The sequence below is a fragment of the Episyrphus balteatus genome, chromosome 2 (genome assembly GCF_945859705.1).
Source record: "Episyrphus balteatus chromosome 2, idEpiBalt1.1, whole genome shotgun sequence".
In the NCBI taxonomy this organism is placed as follows: domain Eukaryota; kingdom Metazoa; phylum Arthropoda; class Insecta; order Diptera; family Syrphidae; genus Episyrphus; species Episyrphus balteatus.
Window position 1 is genome coordinate 73,897,851 of NC_079135.1, and position 17,865 is coordinate 73,915,715.

The 17,865-nt window shown below is 29.1% G+C and overlaps 1 protein-coding gene across 2 annotated transcripts in view; it reads right to left on the reverse strand.

Annotated features, from left to right (window-relative positions):
* The window catches only part of LOC129909041 (innexin inx1), a 118,702-nt gene that overhangs the window by 18,679 nt on the left and 82,158 nt on the right, over positions 1 to 17,865 (reverse strand). Inside the window, exon 1 of one of the 2 annotated variants that reach the window (XM_055985987.1) lies at positions 12,962 to 13,685. The exons of the other annotated variant lie outside the window; for it this stretch is intronic. The gene's annotated coding sequence lies outside the window, so the exon portion shown is untranslated. Of the gene's footprint in view, positions 1 to 12,961; positions 13,686 to 17,865 lie in introns of those variants that run through there. 2 annotated transcript variants of the gene reach the window in all.

Consider the following 17,865-nt stretch of genomic DNA (forward strand, 5'->3'; position numbering starts at 1 on the left):
GTTGAGTTTCCCAACTATAAATTTTAATCGAGCATTTGCCTTTAACTTGACTATTAAATTGGTTTTTGGTATTGTGAAATATGTAGAATTAAGGTAAAAATTAAAGTCAGCTTTAAATTTGATTATTGGTAGGGCCCTGTAAGTATAAAAGCTAAAAGTCAATAAACTGATGCATCAATAGTATGAAAATTAAAAAAAAAAAAATATTACCTTAGAAAAAAACTGTTTATACTTCTGAGAAAAATGACAACTCAAGACTTTCTATAAAATTAATAAACTGAAGTCATATTCTAGATTTTTAACTTCTCACACTTTTTATCAGTATACTGATAAAGTTATAAGATTGTGAAGTTTAATAAAAAAAAATTAAATCATCTTATCCAAAGGTTGATAGCTTTTTATCTATCTACCTTTGTGTCATTCCAAGAATCTTCATCTTTTTACAGCTTTCCTGTCATATTCTTAAAAATATAAATGAGGCATTTTTCAAATTTCAGTGCTTGCACTTAATAAATTTACATTTTCTTGACAACTTTTTGTTTGTTCACATGATCAAACAATATTTTTTAGTATAAACTGACATTTTTAGAGTGCTTACTATAATTTACTGAATTACGCATGATAACCTATCTTTTGAAAGAAAAATAAAAAAAACTAAAACTTTAAAAATATACACACCAGTTAGGTATATGTATTATATTCTATAGCTTAACTCTGGCTCACACAATTTGATGACCTAGATTTTAATTTGTTCAGATGGCGATAATTAAAGAAAAAACTACTTACTTTCAACAAACCAATCCACCTTGTCAAATATGAATTTTAATTTACTCAAAAACTAATGCAAGCGGAGGGCATAGACATGTTCTTTATTTGTTGTACAAATATGTACTACCAAAGTCAAATAAAGTTGAAAGAATTGTAATATGATTATGAAAGTGACAGGTTGAAATTTTGAATTCTTGAATTCGATCAATTGTAATAAATGTATGTATGTCGCCACTCTGTCTATTTGTTTTTATAAGAAATTATTGAAACATAAATGCCTGAATTGATTTGTTAGCAACGTCAATTTTCCTTTGTAATGTTTTTTGACGTGATAACGTCTTATAAATCGATGAACCATGGCAACCACAAAAAAGTGACGCCATTTTCTAACGTTACACTCTCGCACTTTCGCAGTGCGGCAAAAAATTTAAATTAAAAATAAACTATTAGAGATACAAAAATCTTCTATAGCTTATATGAAATATAATAACCTAAAGCTTAATCCAAATGAAGGATTTTTTAAAATTCCGTCATTTAATAGGGTAAACAGAGGTAAAACGGAAAAATGAAATTTGGGCTAAAATCTAAACGCGAAATCGTAGAGAATTGATTTTTTTTTCTATAGATAGATGAGATTAATTTAAAAATAACTGCATTTAAGAAAAAATTCTAAAAATATTTTGAAACTAAGCAATAAAGTTTTGTTTAAACGTTGCACACGTGTTGGGGCTATGACAAAATGATGATTTTGGGTAAAGGAAATTTTTTTTGACAATTCTAAAGATGCCAGGTGAAAGATGATCCGTCTCATACGGATTTTTTCCAACACTCTGCGTTTCGAAATATGAATTTTTGAAAAACAACTTGTTTTTTAGGGGTATTTTTAGGTAATTTTTGATTTTTAGCTTTTTTTTTGAGCGTTCAAAAAATCTCAAACTTATAGGACATGTAGGTTTTGTAGTTATGTAGAATCCTTTAGTGAGTTTTAACTGAATAACAAGTTTTAAAAAAACACGTTTTTTTAACATTTTTAACCGATTTTCATCGTTTTTTATTTTTATCTTTTTTTCTTTAATAGATACAGAAATAAAGTATATAGAGTAATGATAGACCATGCCCACGACTAAATGTTTGCGAAGTTTCAATCATTTTCCGAAACACAATTTTGAGATAACGGTAAAATAAAATTTTAGAATTCAACAGGTTATAACTTTTGACGAAGAACAGATAGAAAATTTATTAAAGTTTATGAGCATCCTGATGCAATTATCTTTCATTTGGTATATCACACATAACGGTAGACTAACTACAAGCTACACAATGTTAAATCAAGAAACTTGCGAAAAACCTCAAAACACCAGTAAAGATCTGTTGCTCCCCGAACAGCCACCAGTGGGGGAAGTACCGTAATCTCAGTCTGGAAATTCGACATGGTTGACTTTAAAAAAATTCTAACTTCTCTTGTAGGCATCTTTGAAATGAGATTGATACATCATATGAAAGGTGAAATAATAAGCTTTCACATGGTATAAAATTTTTTATAGGTTGGTAGGGAAAAAAATTAATGACGTTAGAAGATAAAAATTCATGTTTTTTTTTATGAAAATGATTGTTTTCAATTAATTATTTTTATACTTTTTGCGCATTGTAAAAATTTAAAAATGGTTTTATTCTTAAGAAGAAATACTTGGCTTTTAAATTGCATAATTTTAAAATAAAAAAATGAATATAATGAGAAAATAAAAAACGTATTTTTTTTACCTTTTTCTTGTAAATTATGATTGTTTGAAAAAAGTAAACGCTTCAATTGACTCATTTAAGCAAAAGCACACAACCTGTTTTCTGACGACGTTATCACGTAAAATCATCGTCCGTAAACCGGCTTTACAGACAACTTCCTTTTATTTTATGTCTGCACTAGTACAGTGGGAGATCAATTTAGTTTCAGACTTAAAAAGAAAGCGCACTACAGATTTATGACATAAAAGTATGAAAAATGATTATGGATTATAATTAACTTAAACATATTTTCAATTTTTTCATATTTCTGATAGTTTTTCAACAAAAAGTGTACATAAAGAAGCTATATCTTTCTAAGAAAACAAAAATTAATAGTTTTAAGAATTATATCCAGTATCAACAGAAACAAAATATATTTATCTCAAATTAAAGCCTATCACTAACACCATTTTTAAAATTAATACTTTTGCAACAATAACAAAAATCACAAGAAAACAGAGATAAAGTGCGAAAGGATTCTAGTATCAATTCCTCGTACTATTTTTTTTTAATAGCTATTCGGAAAAAGAAAGGACTTCACAAATATAATTTTAGGCAAAAATTTATGAATTCTAGTTTTGTTTACGGTTTTTTACTTGCGATGGGTACTATTACAGGGATTCGTGAAAAATAAACTTCGAACTCGAGATAACGATCAGAAAACATATCTCGACGACAGTTCTTATAATTTAAAGTTAACTAATATTCATATAAGTACTTTGAATCTAAAAAGTACTACTTAAAAAGGACTTCACAAATGTTTTTTCCAATAATGTATTAATACAAAATAATCAATTTAAAAAAAAAATCATTTTTTAATTGTAAAAAAGTTCCATTTTTTTAATTTTTTTTTTTTAGAAAATAATTTTTTTTAGGGAACAATTAATTTGATTGAAACTTTGTTTTTATGTTTAAAATTATATTTCCTTTGGAATGGCATACCAATTTTGTTGTATTAAAACCAAATATTATATTTTGAGCTTTTTTGAATTTATTAAAAAGTTTTTCTATTCCAATCAACTTTTAACAAAAGAGCAATATATTTGAAATGAAATCATTAAGCAAGTGGTTGAGCTTTTTCCTTGCTCTATTTGTTTGGTTTCCAAAAAAAAATTGTTGTTTTACTAAACATTCAATTTTTATATTTTTTTCTAAAAAAAATTTGGTCCGTTTATTTTTTTCCTTTACTGTTTCAAATAAAATACATATTTCACTAAAAATATTATTATATAAAATATTATTATGGACCACTAAATGCAAAAAAAAAAATACAATTTTAATACTTCATTAAAAATTTAAGAAATAAGTTTGTTAACTTTAAGCATCCACTGTTGTGATCAATTTTATTTTGGAAGACCCTATGAACACTTAGGTGGTCATAGTTCTTGTGTTTTAACAAAATTTGCAAAACTTAAGACAATTTTTAAAGTTTAACATCAATATTTTAAAGTTTAACCCTATGCACAATTAGGTGGTCATAGTTCTTATTTTTAACAAAATTTGCAAAGCTTAAGACAATTTTTAAAGTTTAACATCAATTGTTTCTTCTGTAATTCCTTTTTTTACAAAAAACCTTTCTTCCGTCAGTGATTACAAAACACTCTGTGAAATAATTTTTTTGAAACTTATTGTTTTTTTGTTTCAATAGCCTTGGATGTTTCCTTCAATTTTGCACCATTATCTTAATGCGTTCAAAAGTTATGATTTTTGCAACTAGAAATGTCATTTTGGACAACAGTACGACGTCAAAGCCATATTTTTATAAAAAAGGCACTTAAATAAAAAAAAAAACACTTTTGCAAGTAACTTCAGATCCAATTTTATTTTTGTACCGACTAAAATAATATACAAATTAACCTAATTGTTGATTTCAAAATGGAATCCATCTTAAAAACAACAAATACAAATAAAAATAATTACAAAATGAATATATTCCAGCATTGACTTTATCAACATCAGGTTTTTTTTGTTGTTGTTGTTGTAAATTCCAATTATCAAAAAGGTCAAGAACCGAAAATTAAAAAGTCAATTCAAAACACCACCGTATAAAGAATGAATTGTTAAAAAATAATACAAAAAAAAAAAAAAAAACACCGCAACGAGCTTCGTCAGTGAGGAACAATATCTTCGTGTTTTGCTTGTGATGTGTTCTTCGATCACGTTCACATAAAATATTTTGTTGTTAGAATTGATTAATGATATGAGTTATAAATTTTGTCTTCACAAATAGGTGAACATACGTTCATACGTACACAAAATTCTATCAAATATATGAGGCCCATAGCATGACCTAAAGCGGGTTGTTACGCTGGCTGTAATTAGTGTAGACACGTTCATATATACTATATAGGTATGTGTATGTCTGAGAATTAATTTATAAAAGCCACATTTTTTTTAATCCATAGCAGAAAACTATGGAATTAGACGTTACGTCTAGAAGTGTGTTTTTGTTATGAATTTTTTTCAGTTGTAACTTTTATTATTTATTTCTATTTAGGGAAACTTTTTTTTTTCAACTTACAAAAAAGGTTATATTGACCAATTTTTAATCCCAAGGCATAACCGCAGGCAAAAATCATAACAAAACGTAATCGAATTACTTTTTTTTTATATCTAGGTAGGTATATTTGTTATATTACATTAAAAGGGAATTTATTAGACGATACTTATATGTAGAGTATGGTACGCATTTAATATTTTCTTAAAGCGGTGTTGTTATAGATTTTTAAGAAATAACAAAAAAAAAAAACCAGAGATATCCCAAATGAAAAAAAGATATACATAGGTATGTATTAGGGAGTTTGTTATTTAGGTTTTTTTTTCGAGAATTGAGTTCTTAAGTGAAAAAGCATACGCGCCCCAAGAGGGTAAAAGTTTTTTTTTCATTTGAAATAGGTATATCATGACTTTAATCAAATGATGAGGTTCTTATCTACATTAAACAACGTTTTCAAAAAGGTATAAATCATTATTCTAAGGCCAGGGGTTTAGTCAGGACATGAATGGTTTTTTATTATTTAGAAACAATTTTTTCACTTAGGAACTTGATTCAAAAATAACGAACACCCTAATATGTATGTAAGTATTTTTAAAAACATTTTTTTGTTAATTTTGTCTTAGTTGATATTTTTAACGTCGGTCGTCAACACGTTAAAAACAATTTTATAACTTCACGGTTAGGAGTTATAGGAATCGGGTTCATTTATGAGTACAAACTTAGCGGAGCACTTTTCGCACATTGAATTGGAAGTAATTTATTAATTTGTTGCTATTTTCTTGCTAATTATGAACTTCGCTAAGTTAACACGAACTGAGCGAAAAATTACAATAATACCAACGCAACGGAGAAAATGGACGTTACTATCCGGAAACAAAATAGCAAAAGTATAAAATTCTTTTGGATTCGCTAAGTTTATAAAAAATTGGCGAAATACCCAAAAACTACCGGAGCAAAAAAATCAAAACTGCCGTAACAAATTAAATTACAAACAAAATATGCACCTTGTTTGCATTCGATTCAGGTGAGAGCTTCGCTAAGTTCTAATGAACTGAGCGAAAAACGCCAATAAAACCAAAACTAACGGAGCAAAAAATTAAAACTGACGTAACAAATTAGCAACAAAATATTTACCTAATTTTTATTCGATTCAGGGTGGGGGGAGTTGGGTAGTCGGGTTCCTCGCTAAGTTTATACCTACGAACTGAGCGAAAAACGGAAATTAAACCAAAACTAAGAGAGCAAAAAAATCAAAAAACTAATTAGCAACCAAAAACCACTTTCCTACAATATTAACCGTTATGAATTTTGCATTGCAAAATAAGAACGTAATATTGCAATGCAATGAGGTATTTTAGCAATTGCAAAGTTTCACAAAAGTGTCTCTGTGAAAACATGAATTCGCATAAATACGCTATAGCGTATTTATGTTGGTGAAAAAAAATGGGCGGTTGGGAAAACAGGAAAAATATCAACAGCGACATAACAATTATCGTGCTTTAGCTTTTTCAAACCATTTTTTTTAAATTTGTTGTTCTTATAAAAAATATTAAGGTTTAGAAAAATTCATTTTTAAATTAAAAATTTGAGCATTTTACGTTTATAAAAATAAAAATTTTAAGTTCCAAATATTGCGGATTAAAATTACATAAGTGTTTTTTTTTTAAGTTCCAAATTCTCAGAATTTCTGTTAATAAAAATGTTATGGAAAAATTAGTATGAAACACTTAACACCTTTTGAATCTCAACGCGAACATTTTTTAAATCAAGTATTAACAAACACTCCTTTTTCTTTCCGTCTGGGTCTGAAAAGAACTGATTTCAGTCAGTATGGGTTCATTGACTTCTTCATTTAGACAAAACCTGACCATGATAATATCTGAATTTTTTTTGGAGCAAATTTATACCTAATCGACATGTTGATATGCGACTGTTGTCTGATGGTTTAGCTTTTACTACCTGCACGTGTTCATTGTATTTACTTAAATAAAAATAAAAACACAAACTTTCGTTAACAATTACTAGAAACAAGTTTTAACAATTATTGACACAGCTCATGTACATAAGAGTTGCTTTAATTTGGCCACTTTTGTATGAAATAAATTTATATTGTCCTGTTTTAATAAGAATTAAATGAATGTTTGACTGAACTCATTTCGTTTCAATATTTCGATTCGGTTGTTTTGTATTACCTAATACATATTTTGATTTTTTTTCCTTAGAAAAAAAAACCGAAATAATTTTAATTAGCACCTATTACTTAAAAAAAAAAAAATTTCGAGAAATGATTTCTATACACGTACAATTTTTGTTTTGGTTGGCTACTATTGTTGTATAATGTAAAATGTCAATACCTGGGAAGGCATTGATTTCAAAAGTATCTAACTATTTTCCAAGACATGCTATTCTTTGGATTTTACTAGAAAAATAAACCAATGACATTGACGTTGCTTATTTATTTTTAATTAAAAATTATTAAAAAATTCCTTAATATTTCCATGGTTGGTAACAGTGGCATTAAAATTACAACAATTTATGATAATTAGTTATTATGTCAAACCACAAAGTGTATATAAAGGAATGCCGACCATTTGATCTGTACTCAACCAAGCCAAACGTTAAGAAAACAATACCTACTTGCATATTTTTTCTATTTGATGTTAACCAAAGTATATATGAAGAGTAATTGGAGACATCTAATTATAGTTTTATCTTATAAGGAGAAACATTAAATTGAAGTTAGTTATTACATCATGAAAAATTAAGTCTAACACGTATAGGAGAAGTGGGGGCAACATTTACAAATACTATTTTTGTTTTTTGTATTTATTTGATCAAGGACTATTCTCCGGAGCTATTAAAATTAACTTAACAAAATTTTAGTAACTTAAAAAAATCAAGATTTCTTATAGTAACTCTATACTCAAATATATTATTTATACTTTTTAAATACCTCTTACTCATTTTCCCCAGTTTTAGTTTTTACCCCTTTTGTCCCTACATTCCATTATAAATTTAAGTTTTTCCTAAATAATTTGAAGACCCTAAATAATGTTTATGTATACACATTTGTTTTAGATTTTTACCGTGGATGAATTCCCACGGTTTACTTTTATTTGTTGCGTGTATAGCTACGGATACACTTAAACTTGATAGAGTTAATGCAAGCGGAAATGTTGATGGTGCATGTAGTTTGACATAGATGCGTAGGGGGAAGTTGTATTTAAAAAAGAAGTAAATTCAATTTACTTGAGATGAAGTGATAATTTTATTTAATGTTCAAGTTAAGTTAGCATGTCAAGCAAAAATGATTAATTTACTATCGCTTTGTTTTTTGCTTTATTCTGATACTAGCTAAACAGCGTCTGTATTTATTTGATAGAGTACTGGCATCTTGTTTTTTTAATAAAAATAATTTAAATAATTTTAATAAGTAATCAAATATAGCAATATTTTTATTGAAAATTTATTTTTATTTGGCAAAGTCAGATTAAGAGATATAAATTATTATGAATAAGAATCATAAAAAAACCATTATAACACTAGAAAGAAGATAAAATGAATAAAAAAGATATATCTAAGTTTTATTAAAATAAATCAAAAGTTTTCATCTACGGCAATAAATATTGAAAACTAACGATTTTGTTCTTCAGTTTCAGTTTTTATAGCATTTAAAATTCACCAACAAGAGAGAATAATTATGACTTATGATAATGTCTATCTTTAAAGTTATTAAATTTTTCCATAAAAAGAATTTTAATGACAAAAGACTTGTTTTCGATCAGTTTTCTATTCAATCATATTTAAAATTTACATATTGAAAATGCAGGTGGGACTGGGTTAGGCACATCACTTTGTATAGTAGACTTGAGAAGAATTGATAAATTTAAATTTTTTTAATTTATATATTTATTTTATAAATTAAACAGCCGACGCGTTTCGTCTGGTTAGGACATCTTCAGGGCACTAGATATACATTCATTTTGGTTTTTTATTTAGTTGTGCAAAGCTTAAATGACAAATTGAAGAACGAGAATGACGTAAAACAGAAAATTATTTAACAGCTGATTTTTAAACGATAAGTTAACTTTTAAAAAGATACATTGTTACAAACATTAAAAAGATACATTTAAAACAAATTGTAGGTACTGAGTTAGAAAGAGGTATTATTTTAAAAGTGGGCTATTGTTGCAAAGGTCTATTTGACAATTTAAAATATTTTGTGTTTTGTGTCTATTTATTTCTAATATCTCGTACTTGTCTAGTACTCGTCCAGAAGATAAAGAGTGAAGAAGTTCTATATCGTCGATAGAACAGACATGTCCAGATTCCTTTAAGTGTTGAGATAAACCAGATGAAGGTGAAGATAGCATGGACGATCTTTGATGTTCAATAAAGCGAGTCTGTAGATTCCTGGCTGTCTTTCCGATGTATATACCGTCGCATCCCTTGCAACAGATTTTGTATACGCCACTTTTTTTGGTGAAATCAATCTTGCGTTTTAATTTATTATTGCATAGAGATTTTCGTAAAGTGCAATCACTGAAGAAGGCAGGTTTGATGTTGGCTGAAGAAAGTGAAGGTATTAATTTTTCAGATACATCCGGAATGTAGGGAATTTTTCTCCAATTTTGGTCGATTTTTTCCCGGTTTCGTGGGTACGTCGCATTTATTGCATAGAGATTGGATTTTTTTCGGAGAATATTGAAAACTACTTGTTTTTTGTAACCATTTTGTGCTGCAATATGAAGGATGGTACAAAGTTCCTTGTGGTAATTAACCCTGTTTAGTGGGACTTTTAACAGTCTGTCAATCATAGAATGGAATGAGGAGACTTTTGTACTCCAAGTATGAGACGAAGAGTTTGGGATGATCATATCTGACTTAAATGAGTTAAAAACGTTTTCTGTGCTATTGCGGTTTAGAAAAGAACAAATAGATAAAGCTCAGAAAAAGTTTTAATTCATTTAAGTTAATTTTGTATTAAAAATAAATTTTTTTTTTATTTCACTCAGTTTGTTTATTTTTTTAAATTACTTTCAGTAGTCTTCAAATAGTTCAGTATAGGTTTGCATGTTAAGCGTTATCAGTTTGACCAGTCCGCTTATTTTGGATTAAAAACTAAATTTTTTGATATTTCGAAAACAGGTGCGAATTCAAATACTTAATATTTTATCTACGTACCTACTTTAATTCAGATGTGGACTGTTTATTAACATAAAAAAAATTGTTTTATAAAAAAATAACCCAGATGTGTCAATTCTGCATCACATTCCTAACCTTATGTGTAATACAATTTTAATAACGCTCAGAAAAAAAATATACATAACTGGAAAGACAGATAATTGCATAAGATATAATTACTTTATGAAGGGATCAGCTGCAATTTGTATAGGTAGGTTTAGTTGCAAACTTGTTATTATTGCTCTAATTACGTTTCGTCTGCCATTCATAATCTAGACTACGCTATTATTTGCATCGATGATCGATTAATTAAATCAAGACATTTAAAATCGCGCATTAATGTTTATTAGACTTTTAAAATGATTGAGATGTAGATCACTGAAAAACATTTTTTTGATGTTGTTGATATTAATTTACGAGTATAAATTATTTTTATTATCAACTCCAACAAATACCTTCCGAGGAAAAGATACATCAATCGTAAGATTTTAGAAAATTTTTTAAACACCGTGTCTTTGGTTGGAGTTGAGATAATTGCTTAGAGCCAAAACTTAGGGTCTAGGTAAATTCAAATAAAGTTAAGATAAGGTTTTTCTATAAACTTTGTGAAAAATTTAATATTTGTATGGGAAAAACGCAACATTGAAAATTCAATAAACTTTTGGATTTTTTATGTTGTAAATGAAAACTTGATAAGACTACTCAAACTAGAACAATCTTTATTTTATTAAAAATGTTCCCGTTTGTAGTTTCTCTACACATTGTACTCATACAAAGATGAAACAAAATGTCCAAGCCTTGGAATGAATGAATACCTACGTGCTTTTCGAAAAATTATTATTTTTCAGTAAACTAACAAAAGGAATGCATTTGATTTGATGGTTTTTTTGTATAAGTTTTTATGAAAAAAACAGAGGTTTTATTTCTGACGACTGCGACCCATGAGAAAATAAAATTTGTTTTTTTTTTATTTTTGTTTTTTTTCGCATATTTTTGAATCGGAAGTACACTGGTTTTTTCAAGAGTAATCTTTTTAAGACAATATTTAGACAAAACTTGTAGACAATATGCTGCGTCCACTCTAGATTGACCAACACGTTCAACATACGTTCGAAATCGACATACTGAACTGTTTAACCTATCCACATTATTCTTACTGCTACATCTACCTAAGGTATATCTGAGCCTACAAAGCAACTCAATCAATTTGGAACGATTGTTGAACGTGTTGATCAACCTAATGTTGGCCCAGTTTAGAGTTTATTCAGATTTTAATAATGTACCTAGCTTAGTTGAAATCGGTTTTTAGAGAAAAAATATTGTATTTTCTTTAATGGTTATCTTGGGAGGTACCGATAAATTTGGTGGTACGCGTAGAAAGGCTTGCCAGCTAATAAAGCTAAGCTGCCAACATTCAAAATACATTTTTAATGATCGCAGTAATACCTATGTAGCTTACAACCAAAAATGATGATTCCAACTGTTCTACATCATAATTCGACAGCGTTGTTATGTCATTCGCATACCTTTCCGGTGTCATCAAGCTTTTATTCGCTTGGTCGTTATTTTTGGTGTTTTACGACTGTGAGTAAAAATTGACTGCTTGTGAGCGACTAATTAATTTGAATTTGATTGTTTTACAATGTTAATAAATTTTTATACAAACTAAACAATACTTTCAAAAACTGTTTTACAATATTTACGAAATAAATATTTGAGAATATTAAATACAAATATATGCAATTTTGGAGTACTATATTCATCGACCTATATGGCATTTGTACTTTCTTGTTCGTGGTCTTTCAATTCATTTTCGGTTTCAAGGATATAAATTCCGCACTTTGAAGACTATTTCGTTTTTGTTTTGCAAGACTGTTACACCAATTTGAAAATATTGGACACTCATGGCAAATTTCATAAAGCCCTTTTAAATTGCTTCATATAAAAAACGTCATTTAAATATTTAAAAGCCTGTTAAAATTTGTATGAAATCGGCTATCAGTATATCTTCCAGTACTAAAATGCTATTCATTGAAGATTTTTACAAGGGCCCTTCAAGGACAAAACCGATTTTTTTATGCTCCTCCTTTAACAACAACAAAAAAACTCATTCTCCGCTCGAATTTCTTCGTCAGATAAGAATATAATTTTTTACTAAACCTTGACTGATAACAAAATCTTAAGCTTTGACTCACATATCATTACCAGAAGCTCGCTTATCAGTCTGACATTTGTTTGATGATTTGCAAAATCGAAATGACATTTAATGACTACTGCTATCAGTATTGTATTACAAAATGTTCTGTGCCCATTACAATATCACTTAGTTTATCATCAACAAAGTATATACTATATCCATTAAGTAAATGAATTGTGACAATTGATCAACATGCTTGCACACTCACACTGATGGCTACCTCACAAACTTGATCGCAAATTGACACAGAGATTATGTTAATGACAGTTAATAATAATATAGTCAATAGGTATGAGGTATGTGTGTTGTGCATGTAGGAAGGTAGATTAGATATTATTGTTTCATTATGCACGAATGAATCTGAAAGCAAGAATGTCTGCGAAAACAGGTGAAGGCGCGCATAGTGTGAAGGTAATAACAAGACTTATATAAATGTGTTTGTGTGTATGTCACTTTTGAGCGTACTATTAATTAAATGTTATATAAAAAATACAATGTTTTTTTACTAGTTTGTTACTATAAAGATAGATACTTACAAAGATTCCATTGATAGATAGTTTTTTCCCAATTGTTGTTTTATTATTATTTACTATTGAACATTTCATTCATAAAGTTTGTTATGTGAAAAGTCATCAGACCAATACAAAAATAGTCACGAATAGTTGTTTCACTATTCTCTAGCCGGCCTATTTAGGTTGTTTTTTTTTTTTTTCTACTGAATTTATAGCGCAACGCACTTAAATTGATAACAAAACAATGTCAACACAAAAAACTTATCTTGTTTCAATGACAAGATATCATAGAGACACCAAACACCGACTGATTCGTTTGCAAATAAAAAATAAAATCTTATCACCAAATTTTTTTTTATTTTTTTTTGTTGAGAGGCACGTCTCCGAAAACCGGCGATATAATCTCAAATAAGAAGCAAATACAAAAAAAAAAAAAACTGAAAACCTTCAGGACTGACTGGCTTGTCTGTCCTTAGATATGTTCGTAAATAAAATAAATATACGATGATTATGATGTAGATTCTCGCGTCCTATATGACTGTGCAACACAAACACTACACTAATTTGCCTGTACAGAGGCTTATGCTGAGAAAGCCGAAAAGCTAGCCAGATAGAACTACAACAGAGCCATCAGCCTAACGAAACGAGGAGCAGTAGTCTTTCCAGAGTCAAACAAACGAAAAACCCAAACGAAATACAGCAGCGCCAGATACTCAGATACAAAATTTTTGCTAACTGGTATAAACGAGCTAAACAGAAATACAACTAAAGACCAAACAGATGTGAAAGTACTCTGCTCATCAAGTTTGTCTCCCCTTCCTGTGTTGTGGAACTGGAACCAGGCGAAGCAAGCAGTAGCACCATCAGAGCAGCTGACGCAGACACTTCTCCTCTTTATCAACATATGCATGTAGGTATGCACGTATACAAAATTACTTCAAGTCCAGATCGACACGAACGCTATAAAGTAGGTATAAGTTGCTGACATGACTCGATTTAAGTGAGTTTTGTGATTTTCCCCAGCTCACATATACACTGACAGAAAATTGTTTTATTATATAAAACGTGTTTCCAATGTTCAAGTCGAGGTTTCTTGTAAAAATTTGCATTTGCTTTAGGCTAAATTTGCAGAGGAGAAATGAACGTTCTCAAAAAGTAGTTTTAGACGAGTTTAACTACAAAGAGTTTATGTGTGTGAGTTAAATAACTAAGACTGTATTGGTTTTAAAATTTATCTGATGGTACACTAAGTTTTATAAATAAAAAAAAAGCAAAAAATAGCTACGAGATAGAGAGGAGGCCTTTGGCACAGTTTGACGACACTGTCAACACGTGTTTCTCAATTCCAAAGCTTGCGAGGTGCTTAATTTCGAATCTAGAAAAAAGAGAATTTTAATAAAAGAAACCACCAAAAAGATCAGCTGATGAAATTTAATGCTTGAATGGTGTTTATTGTTTCTTTTATTATAAAGATTTGAAAGAGTTAGCAAATATCGATGCAGGTATATTTTGTCAATGTTACAGGTGTTTGAAAATATGAATCAACTTAAAACTTAGGTATTGTGTAAACAAATAAATGCCGCTAAACACATTTATGAATATTTGAATATAAAAATACATATTTTTGTTGTAAACTATCAACTTAGTAGATATAAAGAAAAGCATAGTCCATAGAATTGTTTATAAGTATGCCAAAGCAGCATTTTTAAGGTAATCGTATATGCAGGGCCAGCCCTACTATATGTGCAAGATGTGCAAATGCACAGGGCGCAGAACTCCAAAATCAAAATTTTGGTGAAAAATGTCTTTGATTCGTTTTTAACACAAGAAAGACTGCTTATATATTTTGAATTTGCTTATGAAACATAAAAAGAAGATATTTCAAAATCGTTCTAATTAAAAAAAATCCATGAAATAGCGTAATAAGGGGTTTAAAGTGTGTTTTACTAATTTGTCATTTTTTGGACTTTGTTTTTAATTTTTTTTATTTTTTTTTTAAGAATATGAATCTATGAATCCTAAATCTAAGTTCTGACACCATTTTGTCATGAATTTAGCCCATTTTTTAGCTGTTTTGAAAATGAAAAATCTATCATTCAGTGTACCAAATTTCTTAACTTTTCGCCCAGAAATGGCCGTGCAAATGAATTTTGACGGCAAAAAGCACCAAAGGCATCACTGTGCGGCCCTGGCTATATCGAACCCTTCCCGCCAAAGTATCGTAAGCGACATGCTGCTTTAGATGTTTTTGTTTACAAAAAAATCTTTATTTTCTTGTATTTTTAGACTTATTGTAGACAATTTTGATGTCAACGTTTTCTTGAGCAATTGTACAATTATATGGTGTCAATAATTTATTATAAAATTTGGCGCTTACGATAATTTGCGAGAAGGGCTCAATATTTCGCCCATAAAAAAAAAATTATGGGAGCAATATTTTCGTAATAAAACAGTACGAATTCATTAAATATGAAACTAGTACTAGTACTATGAAACTAGCTAGAGAAGTTTACGCCATATTCAGAAAAACGATCTTGTAAGAATGATCGTTATTTTTGTCTTGTACAAAATTCCTGTCACTATTTTTTTTAACAAAAAAAAAACAAAAGAAAACATACAAATATTTTGAGTGAAATGTTTTTGTTTTTTTTTTTAGGATTAAAAATAAAATTTTACTTTAAAACCTTCACTTTTTTCTTCATAAAAAAAGCACCCTATCATCCAAAATAATTGTATCTTTGTAACAATATTACCTATATAAGTTTCCTCGGCGCCTTTCAATCATAGGCTCATTTTATTTTTGGTTCCCGATGGAGACTTTCCATGACGAATCATTGGCTTTTTGGAACTTTTTAAAGAATAATTCCCTCTTCGCAAAAAAAAACCCTTTCATATATAATAAATTGTGTTAACTTAAAATGTTTTGTTCTTATGCCAAATGTAATCTTATTGCCAAATTTCGTAACGGTACCCCAACAATTTTCTTCCAATAAAAAGACACTCTTTTATTATCTTGCAGGGTGACCGTTATCGTCACTTAGTCTTTGCAATGAGCCCAAATATTCTCTAGTTTCTAAAACTTTATAATTTGTTCTAATTCTTAAAGATTGTACTAATTTTTGGTACCTATAATATTTCAAATTTTACCCAAATTTGCAGATTCTGTTCTTATTTATTTTGGTTTTGATTATTTATGTAATTAAATTAATTTTGGAATTGATTTAAAAAAACTTAACAAAAATCTTAAATTTTTTTATGTAAAGATTATTGTGAAGAACTTTGAAATAATTGCCCGAACTGTGAACCTGAGATCATCAATCAAATAAAATTTAACATTAGATTAAACGTAAGATATTTGGATTACCATAATTTAAAACCGAAATAAATTATGTTAAATCTTTGGGCAATCAAAAACAAGAAGAAATACAACTTTGTGAATTAAAAATCAATTTGTTGACACAGAAACCAAAGATTAAAAAAAAATAAATAAATAATTTATACCTCATATTTATTTATATATGACGTGATTTATAAGTGGAAGCGTAAATCTTATTCTAAAAAAATTATACGTGTCACGCACATCATACATATACGCGCAGATACTTTTAAAATTTGGAAACCACCAAAAAAAATCTTAACACAAATACCTCCTTACTCCGAAAAGAAAGAACTCTATATCAACATACCCACATCTACATATACAAATTTTGTATTCAAATGGAATTCCAAATGCAACATGAATTTTTGGAAAAGAAAAAATAAATTTTTCATGAGGGAGAATGGTTTTGGTCTAAAACACCAAAGACAATGCATGGATGATGGGGTATCTTCTACTCGTACTCATATTATATTGTGCGTACAATCTTCATGGGCTGATGAAATGAAGGGGAACTCGATGTACCAAAAGTGGAAAAACGAGATTCCACCATCGCCATCGCGGACCGGTATGTAATGATGACGCTCTACAGTTTATTGCCCTCTTGTACTGACAAAAAAAAAATAATACGACGAATATTTTGAAGAAGCAATTGCCTTGCCTGCGTTTCTTATACCTAAAATGTTGTTAAAAATATTTCCATTTTTTTCGTCATTTGGTGCATTTTATGTTGTATATGCTCTCAATGTCACGTATATGTTGGTTTATTCTCAGACAAAAATACCTACCATAAATGCATTTTCAAAAGGGATTTCCAAAAAGAACCCAAATAGCATACGCATTTAGACATAAAATATTTTTAGACGAATTTCACTGGAATTGTAAATGCGTGGATAAAATTAAACATCCCCTGAGCTGGTTGCTATAGCAACCCTTGATGATTAAGATGGCATTTTGTTTAATGATGCCTCTGTCGTCTACTAATACATTCTACCTGAGCTGACGACACAACGAAATCCTCATGGCAATGATGAAATGTGTTCGACTAAATTCGGCTAGGTTTGGCTGGAATAACCAACTAATCATGTGACGAAATATTTTAAGGGAAGAATGTTTCCTTTGAATTCTTTGATTGAATTTTGTTTGTCTGCGTGGTAAACGGAAGTGACCTTGATTTGGTCGCACTTTGCAGGTATAAGTTACCCTTATTTCTTTCATTGTAGTATAATGAATACCTTTTGCAAGCGTAAAGGTAGGTACATTACACGAATCACGTATGCAGGAAAATATCATGTTTTGCAATTAGTCTCGTATATCGGCGGCGACTGAGATTATTTAACAAAATTCATTTTTTGTTAATGGAATTTTAATTTTGCTTTAGCAACCATTATGAATTATAATAATTTATAACATGCAAATAGCTAGATCTTGTTTTTCTGCCTTTAGGCTAAGAAGCAGGTGATATAGATTAATGAGCTACTTATAATGTGTTAGAATACTAAATGTTCTAGTGGACTCTGTTCTGTTCCTCCCACGCGAGTTTAGGTAAAGT